The sequence below is a fragment of the Notolepis coatsorum genome, assembly GCF_963971535.1.
Source record: "Notolepis coatsorum genome assembly, chromosome: 2".
Taxonomy (NCBI): Eukaryota; Metazoa; Chordata; class Actinopteri; order Aulopiformes; family Paralepididae; genus Notolepis; species Notolepis coatsorum.
The window spans coordinates 23,720,996-23,731,951 of record NC_140166.1 but is presented as its reverse complement, the minus strand read 5'-3'; positions in this window follow the sequence as shown (position 1 = coordinate 23,731,951).

The following is a 10,956-nucleotide window of genomic DNA, read 5'->3' as shown; positions in this document are numbered from 1 at the left end:
GCTGATTCACCAGAGGCTGCTGTGGACAATTGAACTTGGTTTGATGAAACACAAGCTGGCATAGTGTTTCTGGACGGCATGGCAACAGACTCGCTTTGTCAGTTCATGCACTGGTTGATGAGTGACAGGGAAATGTACTAACGCACTTCTCTCTCTGTCTTTCTAACACATACATGCACAAACGCATCATCTCTTCCTATTTCTCTTACCACCCCACACACTGATGCACATTGCCTTCTCTCCCAAACATCTACACCTACCCCCCCCCCCCCCCTCTCTACACATAGTAGTTAGTGTCTCTTAATTCTATAGAAATCTAGGCTATAGGGCCCATTACTGCACCCTATAGGTCTCTATGTTGCAACATGTTATTCTGTCAGGAAACTATCCTTAATCGAAGTTAATATCTGGTCAAATTATTCCACATAAAAAAGCAATGCATTACTAATTCTACATTGTACAGTATTATACCAGCCTACTGGCAAAATCATTTCTCCAATTTTCTATATGGGGAGCAACTTGGGCTGCCCAAAGCGGGCTCCACAGTCAGTCATCCGCGGTGGTCTTTCTGTGGCTCAGAGTGGTCTTTCTGTGGCTCAGAGTGGTCTTTCTGTGGCTCCGAGCGGTCTTTCTATCGCTCAGAGTGGTCTTTCTGTGGCTCCGAGCGGTCTTTCTGTGGCTCAGAGTGGTCTTTCTGTGGCTCCAAGTGGTCTTTATGTGGCTCCGAGTGGTCTTTCTGTGGCTCCAAGTGGTCTTTATGTGGCTCCGAGCGGTCTTTCTGTGGCTCAGAGCGGTCTTTCTGTGGCTCAGAGTAGTCTTTTTGTGGCTCCGAGTGGTCTTTCTGTGGCTCAGAGTAGTCTTTTTGTGGCTCCGAGTGGTCTTTCTGTGGCTCCGAGTGGTCTGTCACTCCGAGACCACTATCGCTCCGAGTGGTCTTTCTGTTGCTTCGAGCGGTCTTTCTGTGGCTCAGAGTGGTCTTTCTGTGGCTCAGAGTAGTCTTTCTGTGGCTCAGAGTGGTCTTTCTGTGGCTCAGAGTGGTCTTTCTGTGGCTCAGAGTAGTCTTTCTGTGGCTCCAAGTGGTCTTTCTGTGGCTCCAAGTGGTCTTTCTGTCGCTCTGAGTAGTCTTTCTCTCGTTCCGAGTGGTCTTTCTGTCCCTCTGAGTGGTCTTTTTATTTGAAATCTTTATGTATTTTATTTGGGAATACCAACAAGTATATTTAGCTTCAATTCACATCAGTTCCTATTTTACAATTGATTCTCTCCCCCCCCCCCCCCCAACAAACAAAAACAGATAAAAAATTAAAAGACACACCACTTCCACATTCAAGCTTGTAACATAAGACAAGAATTCTTTAGGTTGCATTCATCAACATAGTGAACATAAATGCGGGACAGGCCAACTTTTGGGGAAATTAGCTTATTTGCCATCTACCCTAGAGTTAGACAAGAAGATGCATTTTTCGTCTCTGTGCAGGTGTTGGGAACGCCCTCACCGTTAGCCTAGCTTAGCGTCATTCACTGGAAGTAGGTGTTCTCTCCTCTCTGTACACCCCCGTCCCCACGGGTACCCTGCCGGGGAGCCCATGGACGCGACAACGGCGGCAGCCGTAGGGTGCTCGAGCCCGCCGTAACGCTAGTGGTACACGATAGCTATGAGCTAACTAATGCTACGGCCGCCGCTGTTGTCGCGTCCACAAGCTACCCGGCAGGACACACGCGAGAACGGGGGCACACAAAGAGGAGAGAACCACTATAGCTCCGCAGGGACGGCGGAGCTATAGGCTAACGTCAGTGTAGTGGTCCCGACTGTAGCAGGAACGGCGGAGCTATAGGCTAACTGTGATGCACCGAGTGGGCCACCATTGATCATGATGCGTGTGCAGTGCTTTGCCACACAGGTCTGAGAAGAGGACCTGCACATGATTTTACTCGTTCCCCAAACTCCTCTACATGCCCCGATCTCAAATGGTTCACGACAGTAGACATAATGCTAACGTTAGCCAGCGCCATATAGCCAGTAGTACTATGACCCGGACGGACATAAGGCATACGTTTCCTGAAGTGCCGTCATGGCCGTGCTAGCGTCTGATGCGCTTTTAGATTCGGCTCATTAATATGCACCTGTAGTGACGTCGGCGTTTGATAAGCTTTTTTGATTCGCGCCTGCATGTTATTCGTGCGTGGACCTTTTTAACTCTTTCGGAGTGGCATTTCCGGTGTCAAATGGAAAAAAATAAAGAATGAAATTATATACCAATGATGTAAACTACCCATAATTGATCAGTAGGGTTTAACCTGGATGTTGGGCTTTAAGGGGATGCAGACCAGAGAAAGACTTTCGTCTTGTTTACATCAGGGTCCCCCATTTTTACACATTTACCGGGGCCAGTTTTGAATCTTGGCCTCCCGTAGGTGCTTTTTTAGCACCAAATATTCCACTCACTCACTCCAAATACACTTTTTTGCATTCGACTAAGAGTTTGGCTGTCGACTACGGCTCCTTTCGATCGATTATTTGACTAATCGGGGTCAGCTCTAGTATATACATAACATTGATTGTATATTATACATAACTGATGGTATATTTTGCACAACAGTGATAGTATATACATAACATTGATTGTATATTATACATAAAACATAACAGTGATGGTATATTTTACATAACTGAATGTTAGTGATAGTATATACATAACAGTGATGGTATATTATGCATAACAGTGATGGTATAGTATACCTAACAGTGATATTATATACATAACATTGATTGTATATTACACATAACAGTGATGGTATATTATACATAACAGTAGTAGTATATACATAATAGTGATGGTATAGTTAGTATACCTATCACTTATGCATAATATACCATCACTGTTATGTATATACTATCACTGTTATGTATAATATAGTATACCATCACTGTTATGTATAATATACAATACACTTTCACTTAAATCACTAAGTATTTAGCATGTTAGCAGGATTTAACCACCTATATTGCTATCCCTGTCTTGTGAAAATAACAGATTATTTTCTTTATCTTTGGGGTTAGCATTTATTCACATCTATTTATGCATTTAGAAAAGGTGGAGCTGCCAGGAACATGCAGCGTATGAAAGGCAGAGGCGGTGCCACACCACTAGATGGGGCCCATTGCAAATATATCTGTATTACTTCATCGCACTCGATGGTGCCATCAGAAGAACCACACTCCCCCTTAGACACTCACCTTCATTTTAACAGCAATCCTGGAATCGATGAACCAGTTCCTATTAGTCATTGTTCATCAGGTCCTCGTGCTGAGAGAAACGTAAACATGGCTGATTGATCCAGGACCTGCCATTTACTTCAAGAAGAAATAATGCAACATGTACATTAAAACCTCAATCTGAATGAGTTGTTGACTATATACATGTACATTAAAATGTGTTGTTGATTATATAGGCTACATGTACATTAAAACCTCAATCTGAATGAGTTGTTGACTATATAAAAGAGGGTGATCGGCTGTCCCCTGTCCTCCCTCAGGTCCCTGCACGACTCCAGGGCGCTGAAGAGGGCGAGGAAGATCATGGCCGACCCCTCCCACCCCGGACACAGCCTCTTCACCCTGCTCCCCTCTGGGAGAAGGCTGAGGATCCCAAAGGCTGTGAAAGCTCGTCACAGACTGAGCTTCTTCCCCTCAGCCGCCAGGCTGATCAATGCCTCAGGCCCCCCCCCCCCCCCCTCTGCCCCCAAGTGACACTGGCACAATGACACTGACTGCACTGCACTAGTCTTTACTCTAACTCTGCACTTTACACTTTATGTATATATATATATATATATATATATATATATATATTTAAATGATTAATCCTCCACTGCACTGTTTTTTTTGTCCTGTGTCTGTGTTGGTGTTGTTGTTACTGTGAAAAAAGAAATGAAAAATACATACACTGTAATGCCGCAACAATTACCAATGTGTTTGTACACAAATGGCTTAATAAAGGAATCTGAATCTGAATGTACATTAAAACCTCAATCTGAATATGTTGTTGACTATATACATGTACATTAAAACCTCAATCTGAATGTGTTGACTATATACAGTATATGTAACCTCAATCTGAATGTTGTTGACTATATACGTGTACATTAAAACCTCAATCTGAATGTGTTGACTATATACAGTATATGTAACCTCAATCTGAATGTTGTTGACTATGTGTACATTAAAACCTCAATCTGAATGTTTTGTTATATACTGTACATGTGGCGCTCATACATTCCTGAAGAGTTTGCTTTGTAGATGGAAAGTAAGCATTTTGGACCCTGCTGTGTTCTTACCCTGCTGTGTAACTAGTGACAGACTGTGGTTGTACTGGGCAGCTCCTAGTGGTCAACAGTGTCAGACTGTGGTTGTACTGGGCAGCTCCTAGTGGTCAACAGTGTCAGACTGTGGTTGTACTGGGCAGCTCCTAGTGGTCAACAGTGTCAGACTGTGGTTATACTGGGCAGCTCCTAGTGGTCAACAGTGTCAGACTGTGGTTGTACTGAGCAGCTCCTAGTGGTCAACAGTGTCAGACTGTGGTTGTACTGGGCAGCTCCTAGTGGTCAACTGTGTCAGACTGTGGTTGTACTGGGCAGCTCCTAGTGGTCAACAGTGTCAGACTGTGGTTGTACTGGGTAGCTCTAGTGGTCAACAGTGTCAGACTGTGGTTGTACTGGGCAGCTCCTAGTGGTCAACAGTGTCAGACTGTGGTTTGTACTGGGCAGCTCCTAGTGGTCAACAGGGTCAGACTGTGGGTGTACTGGGCAGCTCCTAGTGGTCAACAGTGTCGGACTGTGGTTGTACTGGGCAGCTCCTAGTGGTCAACAGTGTCAGACTGTGGTTGTACTGGGCAGCTCCTAGTGGTCAACAGTGTCTGACTGTGGTTGTACTGAGCAGCTCCTAGTGGTCAACAGTGTCTGACTGTGGTTGTACTGGGCAGCTCCTAGTGGTCAACAGTGTCAGACTGTGGTTATACTGGGCAGCTCCTAGTGGTCAACAGTGTCAGACTGTGGTTGTACTGGGCAGCTCCTAGTGGTCAACAGTGTCAGACTGTGGTTGTACTGGGCAGCTCCTAGTGGTCAACAGTGTCAGACTCTGGTTGTACTGAGCAGCTCCTAGTGCAGTGTCATTAGGGGTTAAGTGTCTTGCTCAAGGACACTTCAACATGCTGCCCGGGAGGAGCGGGAATCGTACGGGGAACCTTCCGATTACCAGACGACCGCTCAACATCCTGAGCCACTGTTGCCCCACTGTCTTGTTGTTTCTTTTTACCTTATTTTATTTGATTATACTATTTAGTAAGAGTGTTTTATTTTAAATGTTATGATATTGTAAGAAAGGGGCAGGACTAGATAAGCTGTACTTCCTTCTGCCTCTTCTCCAACTCATTCTTGTTTGTTTTTCTATGGATGAAGACTCATGTTTATGTTTACATTTTGTCTTTACTGTGATTTGTATGTTTGTTGTGTTCGAGATAAATAAAGATCAAATCCAATCAAAGACCACTTGAGAAAAACTCTTACTGTGATTTTACATCTATATCTTTAGACATCTTGAGATTGTTTGGAGATTCTTCTTCTTCTTTATTTTTTAATGGCTCAGAATACCCCACTTATTGTGAATGTACCCAGACATCACTTCTGATGTCACTTCCTCTGATGTCACTTCTCCTGATGTCACTTCCTGTACCAAGGGAGAGGGCAAACCGATCCAATCACCAATCATTGTTTAGTCGTGTTCAAATGAAACCACATTAACATTCTTACCATCTTTGTGTTCTGATGAAGGAAACGTTGACTGAATAAAGCAGAGAAAGTGAGTGCAGGAGTTTGCAATTTCTTTGAAAAAGTTCTTCCAAAAATGTCCACAAATCTAGTGTGCATGTGTACATCCTTTTTACATATCTGTAGATACTATATCTATATCTGTACATGTTCTCCCCGTGCTCGCAATGGTTTCCCCCCCCGATAAGATAATGCCATGCGTGTTGTATTTAAGCATTACATCACGCGCAGGAGTGGTTTGTGACCAATAAACCATGCCTAGGGGTGGTCGTTAGACCCCCCTAGGCATGGTTTATTGGTCACAAATCACGACTACAAGTGGTGTAAAGCTTTTATACAACTGCCAGATTCATCCAACCTTATTTCTATACAATAAACACACATTAATCGAAGATTTATTGAAAAAACCATCCGCCAGAAAAAGTAGTTCCCACAACTACAAAAAAGACAAGTTGCCTCCATGTGGAAGCAGCTTGAAGTGCATCCAACCAAACTAACACATCCAACTGTGTATTATTGGAATGATTGAGAGAAGTTGCCTCATGTGGAAGCAGCTTGAAGTGCATCCAACCAACTAACACATCCAACTGTGTATTATTGGAATGATTGATTGAAAATTGTATTACCAGATGCAGAATGGGTACAATACAGTACGGCTCAATACACACAATTGTTAAGGGAATGCAGACCTACTTTCCATAGAACTTCATTCTTAGATGCTTCTATATAAAGTAGGTAAAACAAATTAAAACGTTTTCTTTGCCCTATAGGAAAAAAACGTTTTCTTCGCCCTATTTTTTTATTTATTTCTTTTAGCCTAAACTTAACCAGTTGGAAACCAGGGGTACAGTAATAAAATTAGCAATCAACCAATCAATCAATTCAATAGACCATGCTCACTTAAAACAGCGCTGCTTCTCTCTCAGTCTGACTCCCCCGCTGTTGCAGACAGGAGTGTGTGTGTGTGTGTGTGTGTGTGTGTGTGTGTGTGTGTGTGTGTGTGTGTGTGTGTGTGTGTGTGTGTGTGTGTGTATGTGTGTGTGTGTGTGTGTGTATGTGTGTGTGTGTGTTTGTGGGTACGCAAGCGTCGGACAGTGTGAGAGTGAACGCTGCAGTCAGTGGGAAGGAAGTAGAAATTTAAATCAATCAATTAATCAATCAATCAATCCGCGATTTTTCTTTTGTTCTAGATTGACTCAAGACCCATCAATTACATCATCCAACATTGTTTAAAGGACTAACACACTCCCCTTGACAGAATCGCTTCATATTTAGTTGTTATGGTGCTATCAACATATCCATTTGTTGTCCGCGATCTTGTTTTCTCCCGGAGTGAGCCGGGGAGTGATATGTGATTCGGTTGTGGGCGGGTCCTGAGCCCAGGACCGTGGATTGTTGCCAATAAAGACGTGTAAATGGCCAATCAGAATCGAGAAATTTGCATGCCGTTGTATAATGCTTAATTACATCACGCGCAGGAGTGGTTTGTGAACAATAAACCATGCCTAGGGGTGGTTGTTAGACCCCCCTAGGCATGGTTTATTGTTCACAAATCACGACTGCAAGTGGTGTAAAGCTTTTATACAACTGCCAGATTCATCCAACCTTATTTATATACAATAAACACACATTAATCGAAGATTTATTGAAAAAACCATCCGCCAGAAAAAGTAGTTCCCACAACTACAAAAAAGACAAGTTGCCTACATGTGGAAGCAGCTTGAAGTGCATCCAACCAAACTAACACATCCAACTGTGTATTATTGGAATGATTGAGAGAAGTTGCCTCATGTGGAAGCAGCTTGAAGTGCATCCAACCAACTAACACATCCAACTGTGTATTATTGGAATGATTGATTGAAAATTTTATTACCAGATGCAGAATGGGTACAATACAGTACGGCTCAATACACACAATTGTTAAGGGAATGCAGAACTACTTTCTATAGAACTTCATTCTTAGATGCTTCTATATAAAGTAGGTAAAACAAATTAAAAAGTTTTCTTTGCCCTATAGGAAAAAAACGTTTTATTCGCCCTATTCTTTTATTTCTTTTTTTAAACCTACTGTAGAGGGCCTAAACTTAACCAGTTGGAAACCAAGCATACAGTAATAAAATTAGCAATCAATCAATCAATCAATCAATCAACTCAATAGGCCATGCTCACTTAGAACAGCGCAGCACCCAGCTCTCTGACTATCCCCCGCGTTGCAGGCAGAGTGTGTGTGTGTGTGTGCGTGTGTGTGTGTGTGTGTGCGTGTGTGTGTGTGTGTGTGTGTGTGGGGGGGGGGGGGGGGGGGTGGGTGGAGACTAGAGCGAGCGCTGACAGTCGAAAGGAAAAAGAAATTGAAAAAAAAATTGAAAATTAATCAATCAATCAGTCCGCGATTTTTCTTTTGTTACAGAATGATTCAAGACCCATCAATTACATCATCCAACATTGTTTAAACGACTAAGACATTCGCTGTGACAGAATCGCTTGATATTTAGTCGTTTAGTCGCTATCAACATATCCATTTGTAAAGATTATTGTCCACCTTCTTGTGATCTGGCGGAGTGATGTGATGTGGTTCGGTTGTGGGCGGGTCCTGAGCCAGCAGCGTGGAATTGTTGCCAATAAAGACGTGTAAAATGACTGTTTCAGCCAATCAGAATCGAGAAATTTGCATGCCGTTGTATAATGATTAATAAATTTGAATCTAATCTGATCTAATCTAATCTAATGTTGATTGCTTCCTAATATACCTAGACAAGCTATACTCAGTCAGGGGCAGTTGCATAATTTTCAGGGCCACAGGTAAAGACAAGAGTATGTGTGTAGGGGGGGGGGGGGGCTCCCCTGAACTGCATTTATTTTTAATTTTTTTTTACTTACGTTTTTATTTTAAATCTTTTTCAACAACATACATAGACAACATTCATAGACAATACATTTCAACATCTCAACAGTACATAAATATAAAACAAATAGACAAAAAATGAGTAAAGAAAAAGTGTGGCATGGGTCCTTCGGTCCATTCTATATTTGCATTATTTATTTACATTTTCATTCATTTCCTTGTATCCTTTTCAAACCTCTGTGATGTCGTTACTTCCCCTCCTGTATTCTTCCCACTTTCCCCATTTCCATTCAAACTTTTCTTCTTGCAGCCTCAGCAGATGTGTGATTCTCTCCATTTCCTGTATCCCCTCTACCAACTCTATCCATTGATCCTTTGTCGGCACTTCTACCTTGGCCGCCACTATCAATATCTTAATCAAGTATTTGTCTTCCCCTTGGATTCCTTCTTGTGACAGATTCCCCAAATACAACACTTGGCCTCCCTGGGGTATTTCGTATCCTATTATTTCATTTATTATCCCTCCTATCTCTTCCCAGTAGTGCCTTATCTTCTGACATCCCCAGAATATGTGTGTATGGTTCGCCCCTTCCTGTCCACACTCCCTCCAACATGTTTTCTTTGCTGGTGTGTAATTGCCCTGTATTTCTGGTGTTATAAAGTATCTAATTATGTTTTTCCACCCAAACTCCCTCCATATCCTTGATCCTGTGGTTGTTTGTTGTGTCTTACATGTGTCATACCATTCCTCCTCTGTTATCTCTATTTCCAACTCTTTCTCCCACTTTTCTTTTACATACAATGTTGTATTTCCCTTACTGTCCATTATTGCCTGATATAGTGCTGATATCACCCTTCCCTTCCGTCCTTCGTATGACTTTACCATTATCTTAATTACCCCATTCTGTTCTTTGTCTCTGTCTTGCTTTATTTCCTTGTTATAGTAGTCCCTAATCTGTAAATATCTAAAGTGGTCCCTATTCTCTAGTCCGTATCTTTCTTTCAATTTTTGTAGAGTCTGCATCTCCCCTCCTTCTGTCATTGTGCACATTGCTGTTATACCCCCCCGTTCCCACCTCTTGAACCCATGGTCTTCTATCCCTGGTCTGAATTTGTTGTCGTGTGCTATCCATCTCAGTATCTTAGATTCTTTTTCTAGCTTGTATTTCTTTACTATTGTGTTCCATATGTTTATAGTGATTGGTAATTGGGTCTAGTAGTTGTTCCTGTCTTCTGAACAGCTCTCTATCTCCTATCAGTGCCTGCACTTTGAATCCCTCTCTTTTGGTTTCTATATCTTTCCATTTGGCCTCATAATTCACATTGCACCAGCATGCTACTGTTCTAAGCTGTGCTGCATAGTAATAGCTTTCTAAACTGGGTACTGGCATCCCTCCTTTCTCCTTTGGTAATTGTAGAGTCACATATCTGATCCTTGGCCTCCCCCCCCCCCAAATGAATCTTGATATCTGTCTATCCCATTCCCTAAATTGTTTTTGTGGTATTAATATAGGTAGGGATTGAAATAGGTATAGTAACCTTGGTAATATGTTCATCTTAATGATTTCGATCCTTGAGCTGAAATCTAGGGGCATTACCGTCCATCTTTCTAGGTCTCTCTTGATTTTCTGATTTATCTGTGTATAGTTTGCATCGTATAACCCCTCCACCCCTCTTGTGATGTTCACCCCTAGGTGCTTGATCCTGTCCATGCCCCATTTGATTTTGTATTTTTCTTTGATCTCTATCGTTGGTGTGTAGTTCAGTGCTAATGTCTGTGTCTTCGTCACATTAAGTCTATACCCTGAGTAATATCCATATTCTGTCAGTAGATCCATCAGTGTCGGGAAGCTTGCCAGTGGTTCGATGAATACATCGAAGAGCGTCGGCGAAAGACAACAACCCTGTCTGGTAGCTCTCTCTAGTTTAATCCGGTCCATCAGACTACCATTCACCTTAATCCTAGCCGTCGGTTCTTGATATAATGCCCTAATTGTTTTCATAGCGTTTTTGTCTAATCCAAATTTCTCCAATACTTTATATAGAAATATCCAGCTTACACTGTCGAAGGCTTTTTCTGCATCTAGGCTAACTAATACTGCACTTCCTCCTTCCTTTTGTATCTCCTCTACTATCTGCACTGTCTTCCTTATGTTATCCTGTGTCTGCCTTCCTTTAATGAATCCAGTCTGGTCTTCGTCTATTATATGTCATAAATGTCTCAAATCTTTTGGATATTATTGATGTATACATCTTGTAATCTACATTAAGTATGGACACAGGTCTGAAAC